This window comes from Bombus pyrosoma, linkage group LG9 (genome assembly GCF_014825855.1).
Source record: "Bombus pyrosoma isolate SC7728 linkage group LG9, ASM1482585v1, whole genome shotgun sequence".
Classification (NCBI taxonomy): Eukaryota; Metazoa; Arthropoda; class Insecta; order Hymenoptera; family Apidae; genus Bombus; species Bombus pyrosoma.
The window spans coordinates 7,128,970-7,146,593 of NC_057778.1; the positions used below are offsets into that span (position 1 = coordinate 7,128,970).

The 17,624-nt window shown below is 43.1% G+C and overlaps 1 protein-coding gene across 9 annotated transcripts in view; it reads left to right on the forward strand.

The window, feature by feature from the left end:
• The window catches only part of LOC122571111 (heterogeneous nuclear ribonucleoprotein K), a 92,840-nt gene that overhangs the window by 13,740 nt on the left and 61,476 nt on the right, over window positions 1–17,624 (forward strand). For 3 of the 9 annotated variants that reach the window (XM_043734417.1, XM_043734428.1, XM_043734427.1), the window contains exon 2: window positions 10,625–10,677. The gene's annotated coding sequence lies outside the window, so the exon portion shown is untranslated. The other 6 variants (XM_043734418.1, XM_043734426.1, XM_043734419.1 and 3 more) reach the window with 5 other exon arrangements.

The following is a 17,624-nucleotide window of genomic DNA, read 5'->3' on the forward strand; positions in this document are numbered from 1 at the left end:
ATATAGAATGCCATTACAATCTGTCTCTGTTGAATCAGAATCAATTTTTATCAGTATTAATATTGTAATATAAGGTAAAGTGTTAATAAATTTTTGTGCAGAAGGAAAGCGTGAATCGATTTCCATCGCTAGAAATTACCAAGCAGTAAAGTGATAAATTCTCACATCTGTCTGTTCGTCTTCGATATTAATTAGGTTCTCCACCTAAGGTTTGGCCGTGGTGCAATGGATCGTAGGCTGTGCAAGTGGACACGAAGGACGTGGGTGGCGTTGCTCGTCAACCAAGCGAATCACACGGTTTCAGGTCATCCTGCACTCATATCGATATTAATTGAGCCGCTCGTTAACGGGCACGTCCTTGTTAAAATGTTTGCCACGCCTATCCACGTTCCACGCGATATCGGTTCATTTTTCTCCATCTTTGTTCCCCTTTAATCATCCTCGTTAAAATTTCGTAGCCCCGAAATCGTATCTCCAAATTTCTACTCAACTTGCCTGGCTAATCCCATTTTCATACTCCTCACTTAGGGATTCCTGCACATTCTGTCAGACCTACTTGCAAATACTCTTAATTCCACCCTTAATCACGGGGTTAAGCGTTAGAAGCTCGCGGAGATTTGTACAACTATGAATTTGTTTGTCTATGTTGCGCGAGATGAGTTCTTCGCGATTATGTCCCGGTTAAATTAGCGAATTCAACCCTTATAGGTTGCTCGTATTAAATTCTGCAACGAGAAACGAATCGCGTTCAAGTTTAAATCCTTAACTGTATTATTTTGTTACGCGAACAATATGAGATTCACAGGAAATGTTCAGAAATTTATACGTAAAAAAAAAAAAGGAATATAAAAGGAATAATATGGTACGTGATATTTGCTACTTTATATAAAATTTAAGTCACGCTGGTTAACAGGTATTGATACGTATGTAGTAACATCCCCGAATTATCAGAAAACTAAAAATTACTGAGATATTTCCTTGAGATTTTGAGGAGAAAGAAGAAGGTTATTGACCATTCATGTTACAGCAGAAAAAATGTATAACGTTTACCTTTTACAAAATTTGAAAGTACAACTAGAAATTACATTAATATTATCCGAAAAAAAATCTGAACTTCCATTTTATACTTACGTATGAAAAGAAAAATTGCAAGCTTTATCTGCTTTTACACGCCTTAGGGAAGTGTAGCATCTTTAAATTGAGAAGCAAATTTTGAAACTTTGCTGACTACAAGAAAATTCGCACGTGCTGGCATATTTTCGAGATGAAATTTAACTTGCTACGCTTTGGGGAATCCTTTACTCCCGCGGGTGTGCAAAAAATGGCCGCGTGGGAGGATGGATAACGCGAACGCATAGGTGTACGCCTGGGTGGCAGCAAAATATTGCGCAGAAAAATGGTCAGGGACGCGTTGCGTTCGAATCTATCGCGTTAGGTAATCCCCGGCTACAATCCCGCGGACACAGGATGAAAATGGTGATACGTATGCCGTGGAAAGAATGTTTTGCTGTTAGCCATTTCGTAATGGTAACGAGCGAACTGTGGCAGCGAATGAATCGTTTCACCGGAGAACGGGGCGATCTCTTGAGTAATAGCCGATGTCGACGCGCGTTTGATTTACGGGATGTTTATAGGTTGCTGTTTATTAATGAGTCGATACGTTCTCAAACAGACAGGTGGGGTAGAAAATCATATTCAACTGGTTCTCACGTATCGTTTCATCGTTTTTTCACTGATCGTTCGTATCCTACTTTCCTTAATGAGGTATTTTCATTAGCGAAGGACTGACAAAAAATTTTGCATGTCACACTTTCTGCGATCGTTACATTCTGAGAATGATTTCAAAATATCGATCGTTAAAAAATTGTTCAAGTTTGAGAAAATTACGAAAGAACCGTTATCGACGAGCGTGGGTTTTCGTTTCAGTTTTACGCTAATATTCTTTTTAACATCAAAAGTAAGATCGACAAGAAAAGTACGTTTTCTAATTAGAGACATCGTTTTATGTGCGGTATCGTCAAGGTAAACAGTTTGAAAGATGCAAAAGTCACAGTTTAATACCGCGAAGTGGTTAGCGATAGATTGGCTCAATCCGATGTTCACACAATAACGGATAACATGTTTCATTGTTGTTCGACCATTGATTCGCTGCTTTGTTGTCGTTTCGTTCCTCGAATCAACCAGAGGGCTTATCGCGACTCGTTTCTCGTGATTGCGCGTCGCCGCGCCGATAACGGGCAATGGAAGCCCGCGTTTCATCTAATTCATCATTAATAGATTCGCTCGAAATGTTCCTCTGGCACTTAGCGTAATTTCGATAACACACAACTGTTCGCGATGTTATGTTATACAAACGCGTAGACCCGGCGTCATTACGCGGCATCCACGTATTGTCCGTGGTATCGATCGAGCCACGCGAACATTTAGCAGGCATTTTGAGCCTACATCATCTTCTTCCTTTGTGTTTCCCTAATTATTGGTTGGTTGTCTACAATGGATCGCTTATCCGTCATCGAATCAAATTGTAACATTGCAGACGTCGGTGGAATGTAAATGCAGGAAATATTTTTCAAGTGAAACGAATATCGTATTCGGAACAAAGGAAACGGATAAAAGGATCGTAGGAAAAGAATTGTGCGTTTGAGTCGCGTGAGACGCAATTTTCTGCTCGATTCCGTTCGATTTCCAACGGAAAGAAAATTAGTCGAAGTTTTCCCTCGCGTTCTCCATCGTTGATACGCAAGTTCCCTCTGCGCAGGGTCGTTCCTCCCCGCGCTAAACCCTCCTTTAAAATTACCCCCGATGCATTTCTATAACTGCCCTCCGCCTTGGGGAAAATTTTGCGACAGAGTGACGCGGACTTAAGACCGGTTGGCTGTATGTCGTGGATACGGGAGAGAAGGGAGGTGCTCGAAACAGAGAGAATGCCAGGTGAGGAGGGGTTGCATAGACGGGGGTGGAAAAGGAAGAGTAGGCGAAGGAGGAGGAGGTAGCAGTGGAAGGAAAGGGCGGATATCAAATATGCTTGGACAGATGCATCGTCCCACAGTAGTTTGCCATTCTTACTTGTCTCTCCTCTCCTTTCTCCTTCACCTTGTTTTATCATTTCTCCGTCTTTATTCCGACCGGTATTCAAGTTCCCTCTGTATTCAAACCCTCGTGTCGCCATATTCGGACCTGCTGGCTCTCTCTGCTTTTTTTCCCGCCGTGCAATTAGTTTGCAGCGTGTTGCATGCTCCGCAAGAGTTCACGTACTCTCGAGTGCCGGCCAGACCGAAAGGTGGTAATCTAACGTCAGAGGGATAACCCGCCAGAGATCCCTCTTTATTTCTTCTAATTTAATATTGAAGGGTTTCATTTTTTCTTTTTTTTCTTTTTTTTTTTATTCCTCTACCCTTTCTTCGACCAAGCGACTCGATTACCATTGAAGAACCTTCCCCCTTTTCGCGAAACGCTACACGTGCCATTTTCGTCAACGATGGGAAAGGAAAGGCTTTCATGATCGTGTTAGTTAATGGCTGGTTCGTAAATGGGGTAAACCACGAGCGTATCGCGAAATTACAGATCTCGATATTATAGTATTTAGGTAATTTTCTCATAGGTAAATTTGTCCGAATTTTTGATATTGTACGTTGATAACGAAGGTCGCGTATCTTTTTATAAAACGGCAGATAAGAACAATGGAAAGGCATACGAAGCTATTTGCAAGAGAAATCAACGTGGTTGGTACAAAATAGAACTGCTGTAGTTGGATCGATCGGGCCGCACTCGAATCCTGGAACGATCGAATCCGAGAATCCAATTTATTCATTGCTTTTCGTTCGGTAGCATCACTCCTCCAGGAAGACCTTTAGAGTCTGTGCATCCCCCTTTGGGTTATCCGCGTTTAAATATTGAACTTGGGCTTGCGAAACGCCTTCCTACATCCTTTCGATCAGCACTTTCTTCCTGTGTCACGTTTCCCAATCGACTTACGACTTCCTTCCTGCTTCTGCCTATCGATTCCTTTTAAACACCCTCATCCACCCCTCTATCTTCCAATTTATATCCTTCGTATAATTTCGAATAGAAAAATAGTACAACGATAATAATATCAAAGTTATCGAAAACTCGAAGTACGTTCTTGTTCTAATTGCATCAATCATCGAGGGAACGAACTATCGTAACCGCTTTAGTTTGTAATACTTGAAAATGAAACGCGAAGGAACTTCCCACGGCCTCTACGATAGCTTATGCATTTGCAACGACGCAAAGCGAATTTAAGTTCTATAAAAGTGGTTATCTTCTATTATTCCTCGTTCCGTTGGAAGTCACCGCGTCGATGTCCCCGCGGTCGCGCAGGGGTGCGACGGTTGCGGGCCTTTCGGGGAGTCTCTAGATTCGATCGAAATCCATTTAACTCGCTGTCGCGAATTCGATTCGTAAGATTCGCCGCGACGTACACCGAGGAAAAAGAAAAGAACGGAGTCATAGAGGGAGAGAGTGGGGTGGCGAGAGCGGACGGATGAAGCGCGATTAATTATGCAGAGAAGCTGCGATCGATGGAGGAACGTGCTCCCGTAAAATATTGATACCACGAATAGACTCGACTACCATAACCGTTCTCTACTTTTCCACCCTCGATCCTACAACTACGGCTGTGTTATTTCATCGAGGCTGAGAGAGGAGGGGGAGTATGTGTGTGTGTGTGTGTGTGTGGAACTCTCGATTGTTCTATGCTTGGCTATACGAAACATCGATGATAGTTGGACGAAAAAGCAGGGAAACGCAGGGTCTCGATCGATGGAAATTCGGTTAATGATCGCCGATGTTTCGTGAGACGATTGGAAGAGGTGAGGAAGAAGTAGATCCCGGAGACGGCAGCAGGGTAGCTCGGAGGGAAAAATTGGGTGGGATAAGAGCCACGAAAGCTTCGAGGAAATTACTTTGGAATCTGTGTGTAGCTTTTGCTTCGAAACCTCCGACGATTAATGCTCTCTCGAGAAAGAGAATTAGGGGCGCCGAAGAAAATGGAGGTCGAGAGTGTCAGGGGTGGAGCGACGTAAGATTCCGCGGTGCCAAGGATCGTTGGAATGTACCTAGGAAATTGACTTAAACTCTGTACAGTGTTCGGTGCTGGTTGGTTAACTTTTCGGGCATGATGAAAATGCGATTAGCGAATGAGGGCTCTTTCGTGAAATGATCGGGAAAAACAGGGGAAGGGAATTGACTTATATACCGAATACTCTTGTACAGCAATTAGATCTTGATACGCTGTATCGTGGCCATTGATAAAAATAAAATCATGCAAATTTTTCCCTGCTCTTCGATAAATTTATAATTTCCATTTTTATATTCGCGAGAAACGATGAAATATTTTGGAATATAACAAATACCATAAGTTAACGGACCAACGAAGTGCTCGCTTCGCACTTTTCAAACTGGATAACAAATTGAGAATATCTCGTCGTTAAAATATTTTGCGTTATCCTTGGCAACCTCTGTAGACTTTTTTCGCCTTATCAAAGATACCCGCGAAGACTTCTTCCAATCATTACCTTGTTCTCTTTGGACATCCACCGAATAACTCGCATGATTTCATAAGCATGACATTCCTAGGTGTATCGAAAGACACGCAAAGTAAATACACTAACCGGTAATAAAGGAACAAAACCGCGAGAATAGAATAGTGGAGCTATCCTTTACTTCTCTCTCACTCCAGTTCGCAATCGTACGATTCTGCGGTCGATGGATACCCTCGGGCCGTGAGAGAGATTCTCTGTGAACGGTTTTCCTTGGACTAGCCACGAGAGCAGAGAGGTAACCGCGGCCACTATTTCTTCTCTGTCAATTCGTCCCCACCCTCGCGTGTAACCAGCATTTTTTTCGACTCCGGGGAACCGGCTCTCGTGGCTTTACAGGACGAGGATGGACTCCTCGCAGGACAATAGACCTGTTCGTCTTCCTGCTGCTATGTATAACTTCACGCTCCATGCGAAAACTACTATCCACTCGCGATCTCTGTTTCCCATATGTGTTGCTGTTGTGTGTCATCGTTGTATCATCGGTTCTGGCAGCAATTTTCTTTCGCGAGGTTTCTTCTCTCGCGTTGTACGAGACGAGAGATCGAGATAACATTCCCGATGAAATACGACACTTGTTAGTTTTTACTATAACGTAGCTTTAAATGATACGGACATGGAGTAGATATACATCGTTGTTGAAAAGTTCTTTGCATTTTGATGACAAATTAAAGCGTTTAAAACTTGTTGTCAACTATATATTATGATTTTTATAACTTGTTCTTTGATCGATTCAAATAGATCGCTCCTCTTTTTTTGCAGCAGGGTCATAGGTGCGTGAAATCGCAACTTGCCACTTCCGTGACGATAAAAAGCATCATTGACATTTTTTCTGACGTTTTACGCCCACGGTAGGGTAAACCGACCGAACTAACGATAGATTCTTCTCCGCATTCTTGCTTGCATCTTTTTTTTTCGTCCTTCTATTTCTACGCCTTTCTCTTTCTTTATCTCTGTTCTGCAACTCATCCCTTTCTCTCAGAAGTTACTCGTGATTTCCGTTCGTTCACCCTTTTCCGGTCATCAGCCTCTGGTCTGGTTGCTCTTCCATCGCATTGTTATCCCTTCGTGGTTTACTTCCGCGATTTCTTCTCAGGATCGTTTCTTCCTGGCTGAAAAATGCGCCGTTGAAAGTCGAGACGTCGCTTTTACGGTCAACTCCAGCCGTGGCGCAATTAATCTCGTAATTTTTCACGGACCTTCTCGAAGACGGTAACGCGATTTCCTGCAAGCGTCGCGTGAAAAACTTGTCGGGATGCGATCCGATTTAAAAATAGGAAATTACTATTCTGTGTATTCGTCGAACTTACGTTTCGCTGTGTTTTCATGAACTGCGAGATCAATCTATTCAGCAGATACAGAATCTTTAACGCTTTACATTATTTATTAAAAATTATTATTTATTAAATTATTATTCTTCGTTCGGTTAAAGTTAGATAATCCGTGCATCTTGTTTTGAATTCGAGGATTCTACTTTTTCTTTAAACGAATGCAAGTTAATCGAATGTTCTTTTTCTTCGGTTACTACGAGAAATGATGCTGTTTGATTAAGGAAGATCCGCCTGCGCACCGGTATCGAATTTCTCTACACCGCGATTATTGGTAATTGGAATCTCATTCTGTCGTAATTGGGAATTCAATCGCTGTATTGTGTTTGTACTCTACAGATCGAGTCCGCAGCGGAGATTTCAATTTTTCCGTTTGAAATAAGAATTCGTATTAATATATACCGAGGATCGGTGAAAGTGGTCTAAGTGAGTGACATTTTTAATTAAAGACACCTGCTTTTCTTTTTTCTTTAACTTCTCAACACGGCGAACTCGTCTTGAATATCATAGAATTCGAAGCGTATCGGGTTCCATATTTGCAAATTCAACTAACTCTTTTCGAGAAACGATTCCGCCACTTTCGTTTCTACTCGATGAATCGGAAGATCCATTATGATAAGAACGATAACAAAATAGCCACAGGTAACTGTCCCTGCCTCGAGGTCTGAGTGGATTTTGATGAAGCCCAAAGCGAACGTTTTTCCATCCTTCGTGACAAATGGCTCCATAGGGATTTTCGACTCACGAATCGTAAGAACCGTGCTCAGTAAGATCACCCAGACGGTCGAAAATAGTTGGCGCTCGGATATAGAACGACGGTTCATGGTCATGGATTCGGCTGACTGCTATCAAGGGATAATTTATCACGCGAACACGGTCGAATTTCAATGCACTTACCCACCGTCCATAGTCAGCGATCAAGGAGTGCATTTCGTGTCCATGGTGATCCTACGTCACAGAGATTTCTTCGAAACGGTCAAAGATTTATTTTGATTAACCCAGAAGGTCACGCGAACCAAATTTTCTCGCAAAGACTGCGTAACATCGTTCCAAATCCAATCCCCGTATACCTTTGAAACTGTCCAAAACTGGATGTTTCACTGGCGAAAATGTCTAAAAATGTTCGCAGCGGGTCGCGACAGTTGGGAGTTCGACGTCTCCCGAGGGTGGGTAGTGTAAAAGAAGAAGAAGCGGTTGCCCTCGAGAATTCTGGCCCGAGGTTATAGGCGCTAATCGCGGCGTGTGTGCGTGAAAGGGGCAAGGGATAGGTGAGGCGGTAGCGGTAAGCGTAAGGGAGAGAAGGTAACGCGCGCGGCAGGGTAGTCAAGGTGGTGATATCGACCGTAGATATTGTTGAGGCAAACGGTAACCATGGGTGACTCGGACCGATTGACCAATTACAGTGTTCACGGTGGCCGTAGTCGACCAATCGGCGTACGGTGTGCTGCCGGTTTTTTGATTGGGCGATACCAGGGATAAGAGACCAGTTCGAGGCCGCTCGGACCCACAAACCGACGTCGAGACATCGAGCAGACAGCATCGTCCACAGTTCCATAGAAGGCAGGGGGCTGCTTCGTCGGTCGTGTCGTCGATGACTTCTTCCTCTCGTCATCGACGTCGTCGTCCTTGTCGTCGCTCAACTTTGGATTTGGATTCTTTCTGTCAGGTCTCTGCCTGTGTCTCTTGTGTAAGGCTCTCTCTTTCACGCTTTCATCTTGCGCACTTGAGCAAAACACCAGCTCGCCTGGTTACACGGCGTGTTCGCGTAGATTCTTGCACACTCCAAGTCACTCACCAAGTACTCTGCTACTAGCTTTTCCTCGTTGTCGCAGTGGTCCGTCTTAGTTGGTTGCTCGACTATACCTAGCCGGGCGGTACCGTTTTCGACTGGAAGTCAATTTTTTCCGCGTAGCACTCCTTGCCAGGTCTCTTTGAGACTCACACAGCTTTGTCTAGGCCCCTTTGTTATCCTGCACCCATTGTTCCACCGGTCCCTGTATTTCCACGGTACGCTGGCACATAGCTCCATGGCTTACGGATTGTTCTCCACCGACGAATTTCAACGAGTCGTCCAATTTTGTGACTCGTTGGCTGGGTAACCGGAGGGGCGAAGCGGGCTTCTTTTCCTGTCCGCTGTTCCTCGAGATCCGCTTGTGCATCGGAGATGCTCGTTCCCTGCATACAACATTGCGTCTCCTTGGTAGTTGGGTGGTTCGACACGGCTCTCGTGCTGGATTTACTTTTATGATCGCATACGGGTTCCTTTCTTTTTAATCGTTTCTCTTTGTGTTTGGAATTAGATTTTAATTTGTTAATTCTGTAAGCTTTTGTTTGATTTTTTAACGGATTATTCTGTCAGTAACGTCACCCGCCTTTTTATCTTACAGTCACGAATTCTTCTTACAATTAAAATTTTTATGCTTTAGAATATGACAGAATTAACGGTAAATTATACTTATCGTGCAGTGCGTTTAGTCTTACCTACTTGTGTATAACAGCTAACTACATAGTGTAAATGCAACTATAAATGACTTTCCTATTGATCACGCACGCAATTAGCAACTTATCGGATGTTAATTCTCAAGTGGAAACCAGGCAGAAAACGTTATATTACAATTCGGAACGATGAATCGTGAGACGAATCGTTCGTTCTAATTTTTCAGCGAAAATAAAATTAAAAAAAAAAATAAAAAAGAACCGAAACGATAGGCGATTCCGCTTTTCAACCGCAGAAAGAGCCTTCGAATTTCTTTGAATTTGATAGAATCATGCGAGCTTCGATCCGCGAATAGAATCGGATGGATCGAATCGAACCACGTCTGTCTACTATCACGGCTTTTTCCACGGAATACGAGCGGAAACAAAAATGAAAATAGAGTAGCATCGAAGAATGTTGTGTAAGCGAAGAATCTGCCGAAAATCGTCGAGTTTGATTAACTATTCATCGACGTGTTTCGGTCAGGAACGCGAACTGTTCTAGCCTAGTGGAAAAGAACGTGCCCTCGCTGCCAGATCAGACTCTCGGCAAAGTGAATTACAAGCGTGCTCTCCCCGCCGCGCCGCTTTAACACGCTTTTCATCGGTCGAGCGCGTATTTTACACACCGGACAACTTCTCTCGAGACACGCGCTGATCTATGTGTTTGCCCGAGGAAAATTAAGTTATCTCATTATCGTGCACCGTCGCAATCTTCCGTCCGCGTAGACAGATCGGTGTTTTGGCGCCAAGAAGTTTCGCGGGCCGAACGAAAAACGACGCACGGTGTTTTTGCTCCTTGTCGTTCTTCCGTAGCACTCGAGTAATCCTTCACAGTTAAGATTGGCAGCGTTCTCTTCCAGTAACTACATATATCGAAACGGTGGAAATAGTCGGGTCGTTTTACAATTTATTATCCCGTACGAGTTAAAAGGTTTGCATCATCGAGTTTGAAATTTAGGGGAAGACGTTTAAAATCTTATTTATTGGTTTAGCAAATTAGTAGTTGTCACGATTATTTGGCAACATGTTTTTGAAATTGGGAAAATTTTTTTATGGATAATTGTTGATAATGGAATATGTTTCGTGATGCTTTTGGGAAGAGGATACTGTAATGCACTAAGCTTAAGACCAGTTGTATCTGTAAGTGTATTTATCGTTTGGCTAATTACTAATTTATTGAATAAGTAGTTAATACTTGATACATAGCTTGAAGAGTAGTTATAAAGTTTTAATATACTGTTACGTTTGTTCCAGAAGGTGTGAGTTGCAAGAAGGACGTGAGAGCGAAGCGTAGGCAGTTGCTCAAACAGGTGAGTTCCTAGAATCAGTTCTTATAATGATACAACTTCAACGAATGCGTGATAATAATTCTGTAGATAGCGCGCAATCTTAATTGACAAAATATTTACCAAAAAGAAGACGCGTTCCTTTTCTGCTTGTATCACTCGTCGAAAGATAGATCGAATTACGTGGAATCGCGTGTAATTGAAAAACGACGACCACGGTAATTTGCCTGTGCCGATGGTTAATTAAATTCGTGTCTCAAACGATACGCGAAAGGCTGTCTTCTCTGGCTCTTCGAAGATTGCAAACGAGTGCCAGTTGCAACCACGCCAGAGACACGTATCTCTTTAATTGTTAATTACGCGCCGGTTTCGCACTCTTCCTCATTCATGCTGATCCCTCGATAAGAACGATTAACGTCTCTATTGTTTCGGCCAGAGGTTTTCAACTTTTTCACGTTCACAAGTTCTTCGCTATTATTTCTATACGCACGCCATACAAGATAAAATTTTCAAAATATAATCCTGACCCTAATTAAAAATTACCTTAAGGAATAAAATGTCCGATATATTTGTCCATTGATATTAGCAACAGCATAGACGAAATTATTAAGGCTGGAAGATAATTATTTTTTATTTTTCTGAGAAACGTGTCGTTCCAACTGGTCACTCTAGCGTCGAATTTGACGGGAAAATCATTGACGATCGCGAGAACAAAGAGTTAAGGAGAAGGTTCTTCCACGGAGAAGAATCACGGCTGCTTTAAAAAATGCAAAAGTTGCAAATGAACTTTCTAACCATTCCATTCATTCGTCTGGCCTCCGTGAGAATACGTTATTGCACGTGAAAGAGGAACAACGCAGAAGAGGCGGCGGCCGTTATCTCCCGACGTGGCTCTCATTTTTCTGTTCATTCGAATGCAGGTTGCGAGGCTCGACTAACGGACACGTTATCTTTACGTGATCGGCAAACGAGCATTTCGAAACTAGCGGCTCTCGCGCGGAAACCCGAGAAAGGAAAAGCGCGGAAATGTGCCCCGGGACCCAATTGCAAATATTCGTCGATGGAAAGTCGAGACGCGATTGGCAACCAATGGTTTCGCCGCCATCTCTATTATCAAATTTTCCAATTTTTCGTTTCTCCAGACCACGGTATCTTCGTTCGCACGTCAACCTTCGGAAATCGAACCATCGGAGATGGTTTAGAACCAGTCAGAATATAAATACACCTCCGCTCAAAAGTTTGGAGCACGCTAGAATTTCAAAAGAGTCAACGACTTCTTCGGTTAAATAAATATTTCATTCGCAATATAATTTCTTTATAGTATTGAACGTCAGAAACCAAATCTTAGAACTTACAGTTAGTGGTTAGAACCGTCGCGTTATGTTTAATACTGGAGGGTCGATGAACGCGATAATTTGATCGATCGGTCCAATTTCAAGATACCTGTACGGATAAATGGAGGCTTTCAAAATTCCTCGTTTACAAAGCTTCGTAACACCGTTTCTGAAGACCTGTTTATTTTTCGAGGAACCGGTTGCTCGGTAATTTCTCTTGTCAGAGCAAAAGTTAAATGCTGTGGCAGATCTGTAGCAGAAGGTAATTAACAGAGGAACGCGCGTTCAGCGAATTCGAGCGAGGTGCGTGTCGCACTGCGATCCAATTCGTCGTAACACGAAACGGGGCGAACCAGTTTCGGCGCGAGAGTGAAACAATGCTTTCCGTTTCTTTCCCCGTGAATCAAGAGGCGAATCACGGTGCGTGACTGTGAATCCTAGCACGAGTTCCAACCATGAAATAACAACCGAGGCCGGCTCCCTTCTCGCTGGCGGTTTTACGAGTTTGTTTCGTTGCGCCTCCATTCCGCCATAGTTTTCCTCGAATCTTCTAACGATTCGCTATTCCTGTACGTATCTGGGAGAAAATGGCGGAATATTTGTCACGTTCTTCGTATCATAAAGCTCTTTCTCTAACGGTTACAGAGGTGAGCGATTTTTGGACTTAGAAATCTTTATTTCCTCGTAGCAGGAAACTATCGCTTTGTGAAGGCTACAATTCTTTCTTTTTCTTTCGTTTTGTCGATACAAAGAAGCTTTAGCAACAAAACAAACGTTGACTCTTCAATCGTATAAAATTGTCTGTTTTTCGGAACAATCCATGACTATTATTCTCGTGGCATGTACGTAGACGTAGACGATGAAACGATTCACGTAACGAAGCTTGGCCAGAGTAATTTGAATGTGAAAGGAAAACAGCGGATGGTTAACACAATTCCGATCCTCGGGCTCCGAATATTCAACGTAGCCGACGTCAGCGCACGTATGTACGTTTGTTGTTAACGAGACTCTTTGATCGTGGATTTGTGTCACAAGTTCGTTCGACGAATATTTTCCCGGCAGATGAGTCACCGTCGGTGGAAAAGACCACTTCTTTTTCTTCTTTCGAGGATCATTGAACGTAGACACGCTTTCTTCCCCGTGATGTCAGACATTTGGCTTTCATATGCTCGTATTTGAAGATTTCACTAATCAGTGACGGTTTCGTGCTTAATAAACAATACATGGAAGACGTATCTAATCGGCGAAATATACGTACTCGAGGGATACGCGTAGATTAATGGGCAGTTTTTCTAAATGATTTATCGTTTCCCTAATAAGACAACTGCAAGATGTTTTGGTCACTGACCTAGTTAGACTTTGAACGTTGCCACATTTAGTCGTTCTGTTAAAAGTATGTACACCATTGAAACGTGTCAGAGACGTATTGTTTTTTTTCGGAATTTTAAACATTCATTTGCGTTAAAGTGTGATTGAATTTAATCGCAAATATCTCGAGAAGTATCGAGTATCCGTTGTAAACGAAATGACGAAATCTACTGGTGTTTGAAGTTTCAACTAACCTGCACTTTTAAAGCCTGCCGATTAAAGTATTTAAAAATAACGATCGTCAGAGTTTATCCGATTGCTCGAGTTACTTTCTTCTGTATTACAATCAGCAGTTTCGATTCGTTCCATAAATGATTATCGCTTAAACCTCGAGCAATATTGTCCGGTTAAACAGAAATGCGAAGTTAAGATGAAAGTAGGTTATGAACTCGTGTCGCTTGGAAGTTCCATCGGCTTCAGAGAGGATAGAATTATCTCGTTAACCTTTCGGCTGCCACCGAGTAAGTAATTCCCTTATCGAATCTTGTCTGTGGAAATTCTTCGCGAGCAAACGAAACTCAAGTACGCGTTGTTCGCAAAGATGGAAGAAAAGCAAACGTTACGAATAATATCTGGTCGAAGAGAAGTCTAACAGTTGTATGGTTTTAAATTTCCTGACCTTCGTGACGAGTGAAATGAATTTTTCAGGAGAAAGTAATTTCCCTGGGACCTAGCGAGAGCTGAACAAATAGGAATGTAATACTCGAGTCGCATAAACTTTGCTTTCATGTCATCGACGAATTAACCGTCGAGCTATGATTTGTTCGGAATTATTGAAAAATTTGCTTCGGTTGGGACGGAAAACTGTAGGAAGTGAAAATCTTTCCATTGCAAGTGAGAGGGGACAGTCGCGTTAACTTTATAATGCGATTCGCTTCGAGGTGAAACTAGTTTTGTAGCAGTATGTATAAGTATATCGAGGAACGTCTCTAATGAAATGAAAAGCTTGTTCGCTGCTAGATACCGAGAGACTTAGACTCGGTCAAGTTTGTGGACGTTCTGACCTTTCCACGTAAGAAAAATAAAAATCGGATGCGTTCGTCCGATAGAAATTTATCAAATAAAACATCGAATAGTAAGTTTCACGTAGAATCTGCATCGTCTTATCTGTTTTCTTCCGGGAAATAAAAAGATCTTTGTTTGCCTTGGATGACTTATTAGCTATTACGAGTCGGTACAGGTGTGTATTTAAGGAGAGTTTAACTACGCCGTAAGGGGAACGTGATTTCCTAAGCGATTCCAAGCGGTGTAAAACGCAGCCGGCGCTCAAGCTTTCGCAGATTTAGAAAGCGTCATAGATATGACATAGTACATACTATACTGGCGCCTTTCTCCGATAAATTTCCGCATCTTCGAATTTCACATCTACGCAACCTCTGGAAATTCTTTACAGAAAACTTACGTCGAGTAAGATTTAAAAATTGAGCCTTAAAACGGTGAAAGAGAAGTTTACGATCTACGACTTAATCACATTATCAATATTATTATTTCGTAAAATATACATAACAGAGCTGTCGTATGTCATTGGCTGTTTTAGATAAATATTGATATATCTGGTGAAAATTCCCCGATGAAAATACTCGAAAGTACTCGATATGTATGTAATTTAATCCTATACGCAAGAATCAACATTCAATTACGCAACTAGCAACTCTTTCGTTTCGTGTTTCAAGCTCGATGTTTCGTTTCGTCGTCGAACGCTGACGGTGCGCGATCTTTATATCGCGAATTTATTTCTTCGTACTTCCGTCAGAGTTGCTCGTTGACCCTCTCGGCATCTTGCTCCTTTTTCTCGAGATTTTTCATTGAACGAAAGTCGAAGAAACGCGGCGTGCCACCGCGGCCTGGCAGGGGTAACGAGCGGAGGGGTTGAGGAGGCACGAAAAGGGTGAACGAAGGGACGAAAGCGAGGGCTCGGCGCGTGCGCGCTGACGCAACAATATGGTGAATTCTGCGAGGTAGCCCAGTATCCACCCGACCATCAGCTGATCAATATACTTCCGCACACACGCCACGTCATACGCGCGACACACGCATGTCACGCATCGTGCGAACCGTTACGCGTGTAACACTCTGTGAACGTGTGAACGTGCACAAACGGCTGTGCACGCGGCCATCGGGTCCGGGACGTATCCAGCAACGGCGAAACTCCATCAGGAACACGGGAACGCGCGGTGAAGCAGCGTACGCAAAAGGTACGTCTCGAAATCTGCGGTCTTCTCGTTCTCATTTTCGCTTCCAATTGCTTTTCCATGGAAAGTAGGACTGAGAAACCTTTTAGTCGTTAGAGACAATACAGTCGACGATTTCCGATGATCTAATCCGGTGGACATTTTTTTTTACCACGAGCCAAGAGATAGACATGTATCGTGAAACCGTGAAATCGGATTTGTCGTTTCTTTTGCATCGACGTGGTCGAGAAATTAAATGGGTGGATGGATTCGTTTCGTTAGCGTTCCTGGTGAGTGGTGAGCGATGCGTAGTGGTTTTAGGGGGTTCGTTGGAACGTCCTCTTCGTTAGGATGATCTCGGTAGGAAAGAATTTGTTTTCCGTTTATCGATCGGTTTGCTCGGTTCTCTGTTCATCAGACAAAATTGTTCGATCGATCGAAGGAAAGCGAATGTTAGGCGATTACGATGTTGGAATTATTTCCCTTTTCGCGATAGCTATCCGAGATATAAATTTCAATTGCAATTTCTCCTAACATCCTATACTCTTGTTCGAAATTGGAGAAATTTTTGTATCGTAGCGCCGATTACTTTATACGCGTTTCTCGCATCGCTAATAAATGACGGACAAGCAGCCGATACGGATAAAAAAAGTCATCCCCACTAGCGACAGTGTTGGTTCGATAAGAAGCTATGAGTCACGTTTCGTGTTTCATATCTAGTCAGGCCGATCGATTATCGGTTGGTCGCGAATTTCGCGACGATCCAGCCGACAGCCAGCCAACTGTGATATCGTTTGCGCGGCCTACATTTTTTCGGCGTCGTGCGGTGGTAGTCAGAGTGCCGCAACGAGCCAGTTTTCCGCGTTGCTATCGGATATTCTTGCGTGTTCTTGGTCGATTCACCGCTACCACCAGAATGCTCGAGGAAAAGATCGCCTACTCAGTTGCCAGAGAATTTCCTCGACTTGCACGAAGAACCATTGTCTCAGGCACGATGCACGTGTATGTTTGTTGAAAGGACGTGGTTCTCATGTTCCAGGTGGTCCTTTAGTAACGCTGGTACCTACAAGGTAGACTAGGTGGTTGCAACTCGTGGAAAGTAATTAGCCAACAACGTTAATGGCAGAAACGAGCTTTCACAGTGAATGATTAATTTCGTTTAACGTGCCGACGGAAATATTCAGGGAATTCTGTTGCTGGTTAATTTTCAAATGGCTCGGATACTTAGGTCTGCACAGCGTGTATGTATTGCGTGTTTAGCAAAGGTATGTGTCGAGGCGTACGCATCACTTATACGCGTGCACGAGGCTGTCCGGTTAAAAACTTGACGAATTCCCATGATTAATTGGACCAATTACATTTTTCAAGCATTTCGCTATTTGACTGAGTTCATTAGCAGTTGATAGATTAAATTTGGACAAGCGCATCGTTTCGGTAGACGCAATTAAAAGTTGGCCCCGGACATGGCGGGTCGATAGCGGGCCGGATAAATTATTCAGTGGTCCTAAAGACGGTTTCGGATAATTTCTGAACTCGTGTGCCCGCGAACAGCCGGCATTAACGTTTTCGTGGCTGAGTGGGCGAGAGAGCGTATTTTCGGTAGCTGCTGTTGCAACATCCGCGACTCGCTGTGAACGATAAAGTTGAATGAGATTTAAATTTAATTTCGAAATTTCGAGCGAGTTCATTTGGTAACGAGCTCCTCCCGTTTCTCGCTAACTTGCGTCTCTCCCGTTGGGAAACAGTATCAGTGTTAACGTTGTTTCTGCATGTTCACTCGGGTCTAGGATCAAAAGAAAATCTTTCTGGCTCAATTTTACCGATGTTCCATCGATACAGGTGTAGCAGAGGTACATGATTTTCGTGAAATATGCTCGTCGCGCAATATGCAAAGAACTTCCTGGCTGTAAATGAAAGCGCCTAGCGCGAATGGATGACATAAAAGTAAGGTTTCGGAACTTAAAGTTGGATTATCTTCTACCAGTCTGTGTCTGCGACAGTAGTCGACATTTTGAACGTCTGCAGACGTCAGATGTCATCGACTATTCCGAAAAGTGTCACAGCGACACTTCAAGGAAGTTTCGATGGTTTGAGAATA